At 50.6% G+C, this 15,345-nt stretch overlaps 1 pseudogene; it reads left to right on the top strand.

Moving 5' to 3' along the window:
- Nucleotides 1-1,118: 1,118 nt before the first annotated feature.
- LOC104671985 lies at nucleotides 1,119-2,034 on the top strand (annotated as a pseudogene).
- Nucleotides 2,035-15,345: the final 13,311 nt, after the last annotated feature.

Genomic DNA, 15,345 nt, shown 5'->3' with positions numbered 1-15,345 from the left:
CCAGGAGCTAAAGCCGAGTGCAGTAAGCCTGGGCAACATGGGGAAGCCCTGTCTCTACAAAAAATACAAAAATTTAGCTGGGCATGGTGGTGTGCACCTGTAGTTCCAGCTATAGGGGGCTGAGGTGGGATCACTTGAGCCCAGAAGGTCAAGCCCAGTGCAGTGAGCTGTGAGCATACTACTGTATTCTAGCCTGGGTGACAGATCAAGACTCTGTAAAAAAAAAAAAAAAAAAAAACCCTGGGTGCAGTGGCTCATGCCTGTAATCCCAGCATTTGGGAGGCTGAGACAGGCAGATCGCCTGAGCCCAGGAGTTTAAAACCAGCCTGGGCAACACTGTCTCTATAAAAAGATTTTCGTTTTCTTGTTTTTTGGGATGAAGTCTCACTCTCTTGCCCAGACTGGAGTGCAGTGGTGTGAACTCAATTCACTGCAACCTCCTTCCACCTCCCAGGTTCAAGCGATTCTCATGCCTCAGGCTCCCGAGTAGCTGGGATTACAGGCACCAGCCACCATGCCCAGCTACTAACTTTTGTATTTCCAGTAGACAGAGGGTTTTGCTGTTGTCCAGGCTGGTCTCAAATTACTGACTTCAAGTGAGCCACTCATCTCTGCCTCCCCAAGTGCTGGTATTACAGGCATGAGCCACCACGCCCAGCCTCTATGAAAAGTTTTAAAGTTAGCCAGGCATATTGGCATGTGCCTATAGTCCCAGCTACTAGGGAGGCTGAGGTGGGAGGATTACTTGAGTCTGGGAGATCCAGTCTTCAGTGAGCTGTGGTCACATCACTACACTCTGGCCTGGGAAACAGATGGAGACCCTGTCTCAAAAAAAGAAACAACAACAAAAACTAGTATTGTAGGATTAGATACTAAACACTTTAAACTTTCCCGAAAGTTTTTTCAACAGGGTTCTTATCCTATCCTCAAAGCATTGTTTTCAGGTAAATGGAGTTAATATGACTAGCTGCACAGGTTGGGAAACTGGCCAGAAAGAGTCCCACTAAGTTGAGAAAGATATGTTAAAAGTGGGTACAAGGCCTTTCCACGCTACCTACAGAGGGGTCCATATGGCGTTGTTCTGGATTCCCGTCATAACTTAAAGGGAAACTTTCACAATGTCCGGAGCCCTTGATGTCCTGCAAATGAAGGAGGAGGATGTCCTTAAGTTCCTTGCAGCAAGAACCCACTTAGGTGGCACCAATCTTGACTTCCAGATGGAACAGTATATCTATAAAAGGAAAAGTGATGGCATCTACATCATAAATCTGAAGAGGACCTGGGAGAAGCTTCTGCTGTCGGCTCGTGCCATTGTTGCCATTGAAAACCCTGCTGATGTCAGTGTTCTTCTATCGTCCAGGATTACTGGCCAGAGGGTCGTGCTGAAGTTTGCTGCTGCCACTGGAGCCACTCCAATTGCTGGCCGCTTCACTCCTGGAACCTTCACTAACCAGATCCAGGCTGCCTTCCGGGAGCCACGGCTTCTTGTGGTTACTGACCCCAGGGCTGACCACCAGCCTCTCACGGGGCATCTTATGTTAACCTACCCACCATTGCTCTGTGTAACACAGATTCTCCTCTGCGCTATGTGGACATTGCTATCCCATACAACAACAAGGGAGCTCACTCAGTGGGTCTGATGTGGTGGATGCTGGTGCGGGAAGTTCTGCACATGCGTGGCACCATTTCCCGTGAACACCTGTGGGAGGTCATGCCTGATCTCTACTTCTGCAGAGATCCTGAAGAGACTGAAAAAGCAGAGCAGGCTGCTGCTGAAAAGGCAGTGACCAAGGAGGAATTTCAGGGTGAATGGACTGCTCCAGCTCCTGAGTTCACTGCTACTCAGTCTGAGGTTGCAGACTGGTCTGAAGGTGTGCAGGTGCCCTCTGTGCCTATTCAGCAGTTCCCTACTGAAGACTGGAGTGCTCAGCCTGCCACGGAAGACTGGTCTGCAGCTCCCACTGCTCAGGCCACTGAATGGGTAGGATCAACCACTGAATGGTCTTAAGCTGTTCTTGCACGGGCTCTTAAGCAACATGGAAAAATGGTTGATGGAAAATAAACATCAGTTTCTAAAAAAACAAAAAACAAAAAAAAGGGGGTAGAAGAGTTCATGTTTCCTGACTGCTCATCCAATGCTCCTTCTAATGTAATCCTTGCCTCCAAAAATCTGGCCTTGTTACTCAGAAACACCCAGCTAACCAAATAATACTGTCACAGGGGCCCCTTCCAGAGAAAAGACGTGGACACCAAGTCAGAACCAACACTGCATTTTAATGCTGAGCTAACATGTTTCCTCTTGCAAGTCACTGGTCTCGAAAATATCACCAAACTTGTTTTTTCTTTTTTTGAGACAAGGTCTCACTGTCATCCAGGCTGGAGTGCACTGGCATGATCACTGCTCACTGTAGCCTCTGTCTCCTGGGCTCAGGTGATCCTCCCACCTCAGCCTCCCAAGTAGCTGGGACCACAGGTGCATGCCACCCTGACCAGCTAATTTTTTGGTATGTTTTGCAAAGATGAGTTTCACCATGTTGCCCAGGCTGGTCTCGAACTCCTGGGCTCAAGGGATCCACCTGCCTTGGCCTCCCAAAGTGCTGGGATTACAGACATGAGCCACTGTGCCTGGCCATCACTAAACTTCTTAATAAAGACTCAAAACATTTCTAATATTAAACACTGAAATAAATGTGAGCTATGCATACATTTAAGAAAGATTAATCAAAATAAGATGTTTACCTACTTTCCATTTCAGGGTTGAAACCTATCCCAGCAGCTCAGGACACAAAGTGGGAGCTGACCCTGGAGAGGCCGCCATTCCATTGCAGGGCACACTCCATCCCCACTCACTCAGACTCGGATCATGGAGACATGCCAATTCACCCAACACATGCATCTTTAGGATGTGGGAGGACACCACAGTACACAGAGAAAGCCAGGAGGAACTGCTGTAGCTGGCTGGCCAAATTTGGTCACATTCATCCTAAGCCCCAACTCTCCTTTCCAGCTGTCTGATCCTCCCATACTCCAGGCCCATGGTCCACCGAGTGTAAGAATTGTGTCCTTTATCATAATGGTTTTCAAAGTGTGGTTCCTGGACCAGCAGCATCAGTATCTCTTGGGGACTTGAAATGCAAATTACTGGCCCATCCCAGACCTGCTGAGTCAGAAACTCTCAGAATAGGGCTCAGCAATCTGTGCTCATCACGCCCTCCAAGTGATTCTGATGCTCTCTAAAGTGTGAGAACCACTGCTTTCTCATGATGTTTGCAAGAATCTGAGCAAAGAATACTTTGTCCAGGGCAGCGAGGCCAAGGCCAGCAGCGGGTAATTGGTCTAACAAGCCAGGCTTCCTGGTGAACACCCTACAGCTTGCAACAGGTGCTAGAGGGCCCCGCCCACTAACAACCACAACAGAGGCATCCAGAAATGCTGAGCCAACAATTCTCACCGACATCTCTCCTAACTGGGAGTGGGATTCAACAGAGGTAGAAACGCTCTTCCCCAAGAGTGTGGTGAAGCTGGGAGAGCGGGGCAGTGAAAAGAGAAAGAGCAGTAAGGAAAGAATACGGGAAAATCTGGGCGCAGTGGCTCACGCCTGTAATCGCAGCACTTTGGGAGGCCAAGGCGGACCGATCAGCAGAGGTCAGGAGTTCAAGACCAGCCTGCCCAACATGGTGAAACTCTGTCTCTACTCAAAAATACAGAAAATTAGCTGGGCATGGTGGCACATGCCTGTCTGCCTGTAATCCCAGCTACTTGGGAGGCTGAGGCATGAGAATTGCTTGAACGCGGGAGGCAGAGGTTGCGGTGAGATTGTGCTGCTGCACTCCAGCCTGGGTGATGGAGTGAGACTATGTCTCAAAAAACAAAAAACTAAACAAAACAAAAAAATAATATGGGAAAAATGGCTTCTCAAGGAACCAGCGACTTGCAAGAGGAAACATGTTAGCTCAGCATTAAAATGCAGTGTTGGTTCTGACTTGGTGTCCACGTCTTTTCTCTGGAAGGGGCCCCTGTGACAGAATTATTTGGTTAGCTGGGTGTTTCTGAGTAACAAGGCCAAATTTTTGGAGGCAAGGAGTACATTAGAAGGAGCATTGGATGAGCAGTCAGGAAACATGAACTCTTCTACCCACTTTTAACATACCTTTCTCAACTTCATGGGACTCTTTCTGGCCAGTTTCCCAATCTGTGCAGCTAGAGTCATATTAACTCCATTTACCTGAAAACAATGCTTTGAGGATAGGATAAGAACCCTGTTGAAAAAACTTTCGGGAAAGTTTAAAGTGTTTAGTATCTAATCCTACAATACTAGTTTTTGTTGTTGTTGTTTCTTTTTTTGAGACAGGGTCTCCATCTGTTTCCCAGGCCAGAGTGTAATGAAGTGACCACAGCTCACTGAAGACTCGATCTCCCAGACTCAAGCAATCCTCCCACCTCAGCCTCCCAAGTAGCTGGGACTACAGGCACATGCCAATATGCCTGGCTAACTTTAAAACAAGAAATATTCCATAGGAACTTAACTCTTGTTTATATCAATTATTCTGTGGTAAAATTGATTTCAATATGTCATTTCACTTAAAGTCGCAGTTTCCAAGAACCCATCGATCACATTAGCTGAGGACTTACTGCACACTGAAAGTCTGCATGTGCAAGCAATATATACGTGTGACTATTTCAATGCTCATCCCCAGATGAATGTAACAAATAGGGAATTGGGCGCCTAGAGATGATTGGTCCTGGCAATTTAGGCCACAATTCTCTCACTGCAGGTCTCCCCTTCAGTTTTCACTCTCTCTCCCTACCCCTCTCAGCCACTTCCCTCCAGAGAAAGTTCCCAGCTCTTCGGATGGCTCTGCTTGAGCCTGCACAGCCAGTAGCTGCCTAGGGGGCAGGGAAGGGAGGTCCAGAGACCTAAGGGTGGGCAGGTAAGTTCAGGGACTTGCTAGCCAGGTGGGAGCAGGCCTTGGGCTGCCACCAAAAGGAAGGAGCAGGGCAGGGACCGGGAGGTGGAGGGTCTGTGCACACAAAGGCACAGCACCAGCCGCAGCGATCATCTGCTGCCTCTCTCCCCTCCTGGGCTCCTTCAGAAGGCCCAGCCAAAGCCAGATGTCTGCCGGATTTCCAAGAGGGCAGGAATCTAGTCCCCTGGGAGGTGCAGGAGGGTGGCTCTGGGAGATGGACCACCTCTGTGGAGGTGGAGGCACCCAAACATTTCACCCTGACACCAACCTCCCCTTTCCATGCTTGTCTGAGGGTAGTGGAGGCTGCAGAGAGAAAGAGAATCCCCCTGCAAATCAGCAAGCATGACTGTCCCCAGCTGGCTGCCGAGGCTGCCAGGGAGGGTGGGAAGCAGAGGTCTCACTGCTCAAAGATAAAACACCATGAAAGCTGACACAGCCCTTCTGAGTCATTTCCCAAGATCTTCCCAGGAGTCAATGGGCTTAATGTGCCTAGAACCAGCCTTACCTGTAGGCTGAAGAGGCATATCATATATAAATAAAGGGGGAGCCAGGCAGCTTCCCTACCCCCAAATCCCTCTCTCAACTCCCATAGGAAAGCCAGAAATTGTACTCTCGCTTTTCACGGCTATGGGCTGTAAGCTACTTTGGACATGGAGTACATGAAGATATTTCTCTGCAGCAAAAAGATGCCACCCAGGAAAGGCCACGGGGTTGATAGGAAAGAAGCAGGAGACAGAAAGAGAACTTGAGAAGTCACCACCCCATCCTCTCCCCCATTGAAAACATTTCCTACCAGCATGCTGGAGAAGCATCTTAAACATGCTGCCCTCGGCCCCTGTGAGCAACATGTTTGGCCTCCTCCCTGCCTCCACATCCTCCACGCCCGTGCTCCTGCCCGCCTCCCACCTGTCAGGCATGTTGCAAGACTCCATTGACCGATGTTTACAGAATGCTCCGAAGAAAACGATCCAGTTGCCAAACCCCTGAGTCATCTGGCCTAGTCACCCTTTGCTCCTCTGGCTTGGCTGTCCCACCAGAGCAGAGATCATGCTCACCGGCATTTGTTCACAAGGCCTCACCAGCCAAGAGGCCAAGCAGGCTTCCCAGACCTGCCTTTTTATAGCAATGGGAGGGAAGAAAAGAAAGAAACCCTTTAGTGAGTGCCTGCTATATGCAGGGACTGAATCAGACACTCTCACATATATTGAATTATCAAATATTGCAAAAAATCTTATGTGGTAGGCATTGATATTCATTTTTCAGCTGAAGAAACAGAAGCAGAGAGGTGAAATGGTTTGACTCAAAAATAGAACTAGTTAGTAGCAGAGCCAGGAGCAGAACCTGATTGCTTCACCTGAGTTCCCCAAAAAGCAGAGCCTGAGACAAAGGCTTATGTGCAAGAGTGTGTTTGGGAATACAATCCCAGGAGGCAGAAACAGGGGACAGAGAGTCAATACAGAGATTCACTATGAAGCTGTCTATGGCTAAGGGTCAACTGGTAACCAACCCTGCAAGACCATCTGAGGAAACTGAAACTCAAGGTGATCAACCAGAAGAATGGGGGGAAGCATTCATCCACAAGGTATGAACTCCTCTGTACTTCTGAGTTGTACATGCACAAAGCTGGGAATCCTGCACAGAACTCGCCACAGGAGCAGAGGCTGGAAGATTTCAGACAGAGAAGACTTGAAGTGGTCCATAAGGGCCGTGCACTAGACACAGGTCCCACCACAACTCCCCCCTACACCATCCTAAGTACACTGAGGAACTTACACAAGGTCACTGGGGCACTCAGGGGAGGAGCCACATGTGAACCACAGCTCATGACTTCCATGCATTCATTCAACAAATATTTACTGCAGGCCCACTATGTGCTAGACATTGGGGTTCAGCAGTGAATGAAGAAGGCAAGATCTTTGCTCTCATGGAGCTTAATTTTTAGTGGGGTTGGGGAGGACATGGACAAGCGGTAACTATAAACAAATAAACAAGTGAGGACTCAGTATCAGGCACAGTGCTAAGCACTGGGAAATCCCAGAAGAAATTATTTGTTTCTTAGGAAGACAAAGGAGCTTGGCCAGGCACAGTGGCTCACACCGGTAATACCAACACTTCGGGAGGCCAAGGCAGGGGGATCACCTGAGTCAGGAGTTCAAGACCAGCCTGACCAATATGGCAAAGCCCTGTCTCTACTAAAAATACAAAAATTAGCCAGGCATGGTTGCACATGCCTATAATCCCAGCTACTTGGGAGGCTGAGGCAGGAGAACTGCTTGAACCTGGGAGGAAGAGCTTGCAGTGAGCCAAGATCATGCCACTGCACTCTAGTATGGGCAACAAGAGCGAAATTCCATCCCCCCTGCCCCCCGCTGCTGCCAAAAATAAAGGAGCAAATGATCACAATCTAATATGATAACTGCTGTGACTGGGTTGCCTGGGAGAACAGAGAAGGGACCTCTTACCCCAGACTGGGGAGACATGGGACATCAGGAAAGTAACTCTGGAAAAGACGAGCCACAAGCTCTTTCAAAGGCCTCACAGGAAGAGCCAGGCATCTCTGGATTGGGAGAAGGGAAGGATATGCTCCAGGGAGACTGAACAGCATGGGCAAAGACACAGCAGAATGACAGTAGACCATCCTCTGGAAAACTACAAACACTTCCATGTGTTTGGACTAGAAGGTGCCATGCATGTGGGATGGTGTCAAAAGATGAGGCAGGAAAAGAAGGCAGGGAATGGACCACAAAGACTTGAATGTCTAGTACTGGAGGATTTGAATTTAATCCTGAAAGTGAAGGTGGGCCTCTTTTCACCCTCTAAGCTCAATTAGCTCTTGAACATGTCAACTAAGGATGAAGATAAAACCAAACAGTCCAACACAGAGGTTGACAGGTGGAGACGGGAAATGCAGGGAGCCTCATGGGGAAGGCTCAGTGGCCTTGGAGTATCCACAAATGGCCAGATCTGAGTTGTCGGAGTTACACGTTGATCACTCAACTCTCAGAACTTGATCATGCACACGGGCATGGGAGTTCCCTCTTGGTCACTCTGACTAGTGCAATGGGCTTAAGACCAGTTCCTCTGGGGCTGAAGAGTCCGTTCTCTGCCCCAACTCTTTCAGCTTCTAGCTCAGCCCCTCCCCTCCACAGCCTTATCCGTTGCACTCAGGGGAGTCTGGCATTGAGGACCCTGGGTTCAGGCCAGGTGCCTCCGGCCCTCGTTTGGCTTGCGAATGATACCTGCCAGGGCTTTCTAGCTGAACCCCACCAGTGAGAGCTAACACCAGAAAAGCAACTGGCATCTGGCTGCCTCTCTTGCAGAGGGTTGTCACATCCATCATCTGGGCAGGAGAAGGGCTCCCTGCAGCTCACAACCACATCCCACAATTCCCCCGCAGAGCCCTTGTCAAATGGAGCCCCTGGCTTCTGTTCATTCTTCAAAGCAAAGAACCCTGAGGTGATCTGAATGCAGACAGGAGCAAAAATCCCAGAAGCAGCCTTCCTATTCTCATATTCAAGGTAAACTAAAATCTTATTCCAGCCCCCATCTACCTCACAGAGGTTCCCAGATATCCCAGGCCACAGTGTCAGGTTCTATGGTTCAGACAGGCCCTATGGTTCAGAGATGGCTGAGCACCTCTACCCTGCAGTCAGGACCCGGGGGCAGCTCCAGAGTCCTTCTCACCAGGGATGAAGGGCAGACAGCAAAGAAGGCTTCTAACCCTAACCCCCGTGTTTGTTTTTTTCCTCCCTGGACCTGTCCCCATCCCCATCATTCCCTGGTCGCAGATCTCATTCCTTCAGGCTCCTGGTCTGTGCTAGGTGGCCCTTTTCTGTGCCTGCTGCTCTGCTCCTTACAGCGCACAGTCATCACGGGTGCAGAGGCAGCATGTGCATTTCAATGAGTATCCAAGATCATGCCTCAAAACTAGACCCATGTCCCCAAAGAAGCTACAGGCTAGTAGAAGACATGGTTAGGGTCATGTGAGTGCCTGCTCCTCCTCCTAAGACCCTTCAAATCACACCCAGGTCCCTCCCAAGCTATAAGAAATGATCCCCTGAAGGACATTCTGGGCATAAGATTCTGAGAGTGTCCACAGCTGTGGTAGAGGGAGGTTATCCCAGGACACACAGAGACATAAACCAACAAAGCAGAGGTTTCCATCCCTGAAGATGCTAAGGAGTCTAATGAAACCGACTCCTGAGTTGCACCCCTACACAACTGAGCCAATCAGAATCCTTGAAAGGGACACATTCATTTCCCCAGACATTCACCATCCTGCAGTGGTCACCTCCACCCCCTCCCCACAGTTCTCTCTGACTTACAAATTCTGAGAGTCCCTACAGATACCTGGACTCTTTCCAGGGGGCTGCTGATGGGAATGGGGGCACTGAGCACTGGCCAGGGAAGGAGTTCTTGGGGTTCAGCAGGACTCCTTTTGCCAAAGATGGTAAACGAGAGATGGGTCCCAGGGCCAATTCCAGGCTGCCCAAGTATGGGAATCTTACCATTCTGCACAGTAGCTACGGCAAGCTCCCACCCGCTCCATCCCTAGGCACCTGGTAGATCTGTCTTCATGAGTCCAGGCTCCCAAACTGACATGTCTCATCTTAAAAGGACCGAGAGAGTAAATCTCCCAGTCGCTTCCTGGATCTCAGTGACAGATTTTTCTGATTCACCTCATTACCTCCTCCTACAGGGGCCCATTCATTTCCACCTCATTTTCCTCCCGGTTCTCATGCCTGCTCCATCCTGGCACATCATGACAGGAGGGGCTCTATCCTCTCACTCAGCGTTCACCCTTGCAGACACAACCCCACACACTCTGCCTTTCTCTCTGGATTAACACGGTTTCTCCTTTCTGCCCCTGTCCTATCGATCAAAGTCCCTGGAAAACTTTGAAACCAGTATCTCAGGAAGAAACAAATCACAGGGCACTGGTGTAAGAGAATGCTGACTGTCTGGTTTTGATGGGGTGGTAATGTGGGGCAGGACCACTCATTCTGGCCTAGAACCCCCTTCCTGTTTCATTGTATTCCAAGTGTTAGTGGCCTCTGCAAAGATCTTAAACTCCATTGTTCATATCTCTAAATCTCCTACAGTGTCTAGCAGAGCTGCAGTACAAACTATACACTCAATAAATATTTGATTAATGGAATCCCTAGTAAAGCTCAAGCTATCTATCACATGTTGCCTAGGGTCATTAGTATATTTCAAAATTGCAGAATCTTGAAGTCATGTGGGCCATCAGTTCACCATGTGGGCCATCAGTTCACCATGTGGGCCATCAGTTCACCCCTACCCAGCACAGGAACACACACTGCAGAATTTCTGACAGGCAAACTTCCAGCCCAGGCTCCTTGACCATCTCCATGACTAGGAATGCCCAAGGAAGCCCAGCTCCCCCTCATAGTTGAGGCATCTGTTTATGAGAAAATCTTGTCTTCGATTTATGGGGAATCTGCCCTACCCACCTCTGCATCCCACACCTGCTCCACACAATGACCAGAGAACTGTTCACAGGGCTTGTGTCTTCTGGGAGAGTCTAAGCTCCCTGAGGTACCCCAAACTCAGTGCCCTAAATGCCCAGGCAAATTGGCTTGCAGGTTTGTTTGCTGATGGAAGGCGATAGCAAATTCCCTCTAGAGCAATATATTCCCCTCCTTGGGGAAGTGAGCCAGTAGGAAAGGAAGTCAAGCCCCACAGCTCTGCTCATACTTGTCCCAACTCCAACAGCCAGGTGTCCACCCTTTCATATCTTCCTCCACCACCAAGACAGCAACTTAAAACAGAAAACAAAAGAAAGACTCCTAAAGTTGTTGGGTCCCCTTCCTGACCCCCCATCCCATCCCACACCACGGAAGTGCTGATAACACTCTCTCCCTAGAGGACACACTTGCAGAGCACAAGGATGAGCTTCCCCAGGCTAAGAAAAACAAAACCCCAATCGCTCTGGCCACTGCTCAGTGTTCAGGACATAGTTAACTAATCCAGAAGATTGGATGACCTTGTCTGAAACCTAGTGTAGGTTTCAGGCAAAGTCTTCCAAGGCACAGCTAATTTTTTTTTTCCTTCTAGGGCTTTCAAGGAACAATTGGGCCAATGAAGCCCAAGCCTGGCTGGCAGTTCTGTAGGTATTCGGGTATTAAGTGAATGGAGATGCAAAGATACACTATGCAAAGATACACTATGCAAAAGAATAGTCATACCACAAACTTCTTTTCGCCCATAACTAAGCACCTTTGGTACTGGATCACATGTCCAGAATGGACAAAAGCACTTCCTTGCCTGTGTTCCTGGGGCTTGCATTCAGCCCTTAGCCTAGGCTAGAAAAAAGGTGGGGAAATATTGGAGAGCAGTATTGATGAGCATTTAGTTTTAAAGAGCTCCCATTTCCACCACTTCATCTCAACCCTTATCACAACTCTACTTGGTTCCTTTTACCCACCAACTTTAAAACTCAGCCTTTCAGGGAAAAAAGCCCTATATAAATGTGAAGTATTACAGAATATAAGAGCAGATTCACATGCAGAAGGTCCTCAGGAAATGCTAGATACATCTTCCTTACCTGAGGCATGATTCTACCCTGGGGCTTCCCCCCCACCCCACCCCCAAAAGGGAAGATAAAAGCTGACTTTGTTGGACAGAAAAGAAACAGAAGATGATGGATACATTAAAAATGTAAGTGCTTACAATTTGCAGCATACATGAAACTCTGCCCACTTCCCTTAAATATGTCCACCAAAACCTCAGCCCCCTCCAGCCTCTGGCAAGGGAGTCCTAGCTGGGGTTCTGGGAGATGGCAGCAGAACCTTGGTGAGATGGCCTTGGGCTTGACTCTGCAGAGCTAAAAAGGAAAGACGTTCAAACAATGAAAAACCCTCCCACCGGATTCCACCTTCTGTTGGCCACTTCCTTCCTTCCCTCCTTTTTCCTTCCCTTCCTGCGGGAGTTACTCTGCCCCACCTTCCTTCCTGGAGACAGGAGGACCTACCCTTTCCTCTCTAGAGCTGGTGCCAAAGGGATGAACAATGTGATTGTTGGGGGGGCAGGTAGGGGTGAAGGGAGTCAAGAAGTGGGAAGAAGCAGATGGTGTTTGAAACAAACCAAAGAGTAACCAAGCAGAGATGGAGTGAGAGAGATGTTTAGTCCTCAAGGTGCATTTCAGTGGTCTTTGACCAGTTCCCAGAAATTTCCTTCATTTAAGCTTCCAAGCAAAGAGACTGCTAATGGCAGCAACAGCAGCAGAACCCCCAGAGCCTCATCCAGGTGCCCAAATAATGTGACCTCAAGGTGACAGGAAAAAAGGATGGCGTCAGTGAGCTACAAGGGGGACTCAATCTAGGTAGCCAGTTGCAATCTCCCTTCTGCTGTCCTACAGCCCAGAGAGAAAAGAAAAAATAGAAAGGAAACCGGGAAAGAGGCAGAGACGTCAAGAGAGTTTCTGGAAGAGTCTTGAAAAGGGTGAGGACGGAAAGAAGGTGCTGACAGGAAGGGGAGAAGACAATACAAGAGGTAACGTGGACCTGAAAATAGGAGAGTGCAGAGTCGCCCTTCCATCAAATGTATTATAAAGCTACCAAAGGAGACCAGAGAGTGGGGGAGGGGGGAGGTCAAATGGAGGCGTTTGTGAAGGCAGAGCTTTGGAGAGAGGGCCAAACATGAGATGGCGAGCACACAAAAAAGGCGCTCCAGGAGGCAGTTGAGGGGGCTGGAACGAAGTGAGAGATAGAGAAGAGGATAGAAATCAAAGAGTTCATCGAGGGAAGGGGGGCGCCTAGGAAACAAGCCCGGGAGGGCCCCGCTTTGTCTAGCGTGGGCGGCGGCGGCGGGGGCAGCACGTGCAGCCGGGAGCGCCCTGTGCCGCTAGGCTCCGAGCCGAGGAGCGCCGAGAGGAGACACGACGCGCGGGGGCGGCCACGGCCCCTCCGACCAGCGGGACCCCTCGCCCGCGGGCCCCGCGCTGCAGAAGGGGCGCATTGTTATGTCCCAGGCCGCAGCAGATTGCCGCTGTCCTGCAATACCCTCGCACCCTGGCACCGCGCCACTGGCACGGTCCGGGGGCTGGAAATAACTGCGCCGTTCCCATGACGACAAGGCAGCGCCTCTCGCCCCCGGCCCTCCCCGCCCCGCCCGCTGCGCTCCGCCCGTCGGTCCCCGCCGCGGCCGCCTCCCCCCAACGGAGCTCCCCCGGTCACCCTGGCAACGGCGGCCGCGGCGCGCGGGAGGTGACTCGGAAAGCGGCGGGCCCCGCCCCCGCCCGCAGGGCCGCGCCGCGCGCCCAGCCCCCGCCCGGGTCTGCTCTCGGGCGGGACCCCACTGGGGCCGCCGCGGGCGCCGGCGCAGGAAGCCTCCCTTCCCCCTCGGCCCGCCGGGCCCGGAAAGGCGGGAGCGAGGAGGAAGTTTCGCGGCGGCCGAGGCTGCGGGAGCGGACGAGCGCGCCCCAGTTTCTCCGCGGAGCCGCCCCCAGTCCTCCTGACCTACGCGCCCCTTTAAATCCTCCCCGGGTCTCCCCGCCCTTCCTGCTGGGATGGGAGGAGACCTTAGCGGACGGTCCTCGGCCAGCGCGGCCAGATGAAAGGGGGACTGGGAAAATGAAGCCAGCTCCTGCCGGTGGGCTGGGGGCGGGAGGAATCCGGAGCTCTGGGCGCTGGCGGCACTGGGCTTGAGGGAAGCAGAGGCACGGGAGGCGCCCTCTGGAGCCGGGGTCTCGCGGTCCAGGGAACGCCCCCGCCGCCGGTTCGCTAGCGAGGCATCCCGTGAACAAAGAGGCCTGCTTCACCCTGCTGGGGCGATCACCCCCCAGAGGAAAGGGTTGCCACCTTGCACGGCACTCGCGCGTTTTGTCTGTTGGTTGTGGTGAGGAGGATGTATTGCAGATCCCAAAAAGAGCCTCTCGGCCTCCCAGGGTGTCTGGGTCAGAATTGAGACGTTCTGGGCGGGGAGGTGTTGTTGGGAGGGGAGTAGGAGGTCGGAAGGAGAGAAGCCGATCCAGTTAGCTCTATTCACACCGTCACTCTCTAGAACCGGAGCCTACACCTGACTTGTTTGGAATGTGAGCTTCTGCAGGGCAGAGGCCCTGGCACTTAAAAAGTTCTAAACTAATGTCTGGTGAATTGATGCAGTTAAAACCAGAGTGGCTCCCTCAGTTGTCCTGGGTGGGCAGGGCATCCCAAACACCCTAAGAAAGTATTCAGGGTCCTTTGAAAATGGTGCCCAAATCAAACAAAATATTAACCCTACTTCGGATTTGTGAAGTCCTTTCCTCTAAGAATGTTGTCTCCCTCCATATATATTTTCCACTCCGTAAAATTCTAGAGCACAAAGAAAGGATTCAAATAGAATGGAAGCAAATAGAAAAAATAAAGGCGGTCAACTGTGGTCACAGAGGAGGAACTAAAGAGTTTAGACTCCACCAGCTTTTGAGTCCTGTTTTCTTTGAAGTGGTTACAGCAGAGTACTTTGGTGTGGCCTAAAGAGTTTGGAGGTATACAGTTAAAGGACCTGGAAATAAGACTTGGGCTGGGCCGAGGCCGGGCGCGGGCGGTGGCTCACGCCTCTAATCCCATCACTTTGGGAGGCCGAGGCGGGCGGATCACGAGGTCAGGAGATTGAGACCATGGTGGCTAACATGATGAAACCCCGTCTCTACTAAAAATACAAAAAATTAGCTGGGCGAGGTGGCGGGCGCCTGTAGTCCCAGCTATTTGGGAGGCTGAGGCAGGAGAATGGTGTAAACCTGGGAGGCGGAGCTTGCAGTGAGCCCAGATCCTGCCACTGCACTCCAGCCTGGGCGACAGAGCAAGACTCCGTCTCAAAAAAATAAATAAATAAAGACTTGGGCTGGGCCATTGGGGCCTTGGCTGTGACACGATAGTTGTGAAAATGAGGTTAGAGTATGTATGAAATACTCTTCGTAAGCCATAGGATATGTCATACAAATGCTTTAGTTACTGAAACATCCATAAATTGGTATACAGGTCATGATTACTGTAGTTGCAATACGGAGTTGGGGGGGTGCTCCAGATCTGCAACCTGTGGGAGGTGGGGACAGGACTGAAGGGCTATGTGCTGATGAATCTCCTTCAGTATTGCTGTGGAATGAATATCCCCAAAATTCATATGTGTTTAAGCTCTAACCCGTAATGTGACTATATCTGGAAATAGGGTCTTTAGGAGCTCTCTCCTCTGCCATGTGAGAGCATAGCAAGAAGGTGGCCATCTGCAAGCCAGAAACAAAGCCCTCAGCAGAACCTGACCATGCTGGCACCCTGATCTCAGATTTCCAGGCTCCAAAACTATAAGAAATACCTTTTTGTTGCTTAAACCACTCTATGGTATTTTGTTATGGCAGCCAGAGCAGACTAAGACAAATATG

This window comes from Rhinopithecus roxellana, chromosome 8 (assembly GCF_007565055.1).
Source record: "Rhinopithecus roxellana isolate Shanxi Qingling chromosome 8, ASM756505v1, whole genome shotgun sequence".
Classification (NCBI taxonomy): Eukaryota; Metazoa; Chordata; class Mammalia; order Primates; family Cercopithecidae; genus Rhinopithecus; species Rhinopithecus roxellana.
The sequence above is the reverse complement of the archived record's forward strand: the minus strand, read 5'-3'. Positions and strand labels throughout refer to the sequence as shown.